The sequence below is a fragment of the Camelus dromedarius genome, chromosome 35 (genome assembly GCF_036321535.1).
Source record: "Camelus dromedarius isolate mCamDro1 chromosome 35, mCamDro1.pat, whole genome shotgun sequence".
Taxonomy (NCBI): Eukaryota; Metazoa; Chordata; class Mammalia; order Artiodactyla; family Camelidae; genus Camelus; species Camelus dromedarius.
In genome coordinates, this window is record NC_087470.1 from 16,632,690 (window position 1) to 16,634,156 (window position 1,467).

A 1,467-nucleotide genomic window follows, 5' to 3' on the forward strand; every position below is an offset into this window, starting at 1 on the left:
GGTCTGCATCTTCCGTCACGTCCGTCTCTGCACCATGTGTCCACTGCGTCACCCACACCAGGAGGACCCTTGTCTGGAAAGATAGAGCGGACACTTTTTTTTCTATTTTTTCCCAGCTAAACGCAACTGAAATCCTTGGGCATTATAAATAAAACAAAATTAAAAGACTCTGAAAGTAGAGGAACTAGAGAGCTCGGGACCACGACCTCGTGGTGAGTCCCCGGGGTTCTCTTCTTGTTTCGTGTAGCCTGTAATGGGGGCTGGAGGAATCAGGAGCTTCCTCGCTTTAGCCCAGGGGCCTGGAATGGAAAGATTGGCAAGACGAAAACAGAAGACACCCCCCGAAGCAGCCATCGTATAAATTCTTCAGTGCGCAGTTATGAACGTACTTGAGACAAATGAAAACAATAGAAAGTCACAATTAAAAAAAAAAATCACAGAAGCTTAGGAAGAAGAACCAAATGGAACTTTGAGAACTGAAGCATATGATAATCAAAGTTAAAAATTCAGTGGGTGGGCTCAAAAGCAGAAGGGAGAAGACGGAGTCAGTGACCTTGAAGCTGCAACGATGGAAATGAAGACAGAATTAGGGGGAGGGTGCAGCTCAGGGGCAGAGCGCGTGCTTAGCATGCACGGGGTCCTGGGTTCCATCCCCAGCCCCTCTTCTAAGAAGAAAGAGAAAGAAAGAAAGAAAGAGAGAAAGAAAGAAAGAGAGAAAGAAAGAAAGAAAGAAAGAAAGAAAGAAAGAAAGAAAGAAAGAAAGAAAGAAAGAAAGAAAGAAAGGAAGAAAGAAAGAAAGAAACCTAACTGCCCCTCCCCCCAAAAACCCCAAAACATATAAATAAACAAAAAAGACAGAGTCAGTGAACTTGAGAATAGGACGATAGAAATTAAGACAGAATTAGGGGGAGGGTGTAGCTCAGTGGTAGAGTGCATGCTTGACATGCATGAGGTCCTGGGTTCAATCCCCAGTACCCCCCCAAAATTAATTAATAAACCTAATTACCCATCCCCTAAAAAAAGATGCAAAAAAAAAAAAAACCCCAAAACAAATAAACAGACAAAAAAGACAGAATCCATGAACTTGAAGCAAGAATGATACAAGTTGCCCACCTGGACAGTGGACAAAAGGGCCTCAGGGACCTCAAATTCTGTAACAAAAAATCTAGGATTCGTGTTGTCAGGAATCCAGGAGAGGGTGGGAGACAGAGAGTATTTGAAAAAATAATGTCTCAAAAGTTCCTGAATTTGGCACACAAAAATTTTTTTACAAACCGTAAACCTGTCGATTCAAGAAGCTGAGTAAATTCCAAACAGAATGTGTCAAAGACGTTTACACCAAGACACATCATAACCAAACCTCTAAAAGCCAAAAAGAAAGGGAAAAAAAGCATAAAAGAGACGGAAAAACAGGTCAAGTGACAGCAGATATCCTTTCACAGACACTGGAGATGAAACAGGGAGGAG

General features: G+C 42.1%; 1 non-coding gene across 1 annotated transcript; it reads left to right on the top strand.

Moving 5' to 3' along the window:
* The first annotated feature begins 908 nt into the window (after positions 1-908).
* TRNAV-GAC (transfer RNA valine (anticodon GAC)) lies at positions 909-982 on the top strand. Its single transcript has one exon. It is a non-coding gene; the product is annotated as a tRNA-Val (tRNA).
* Positions 983-1,467: the final 485 nt, after the last annotated feature.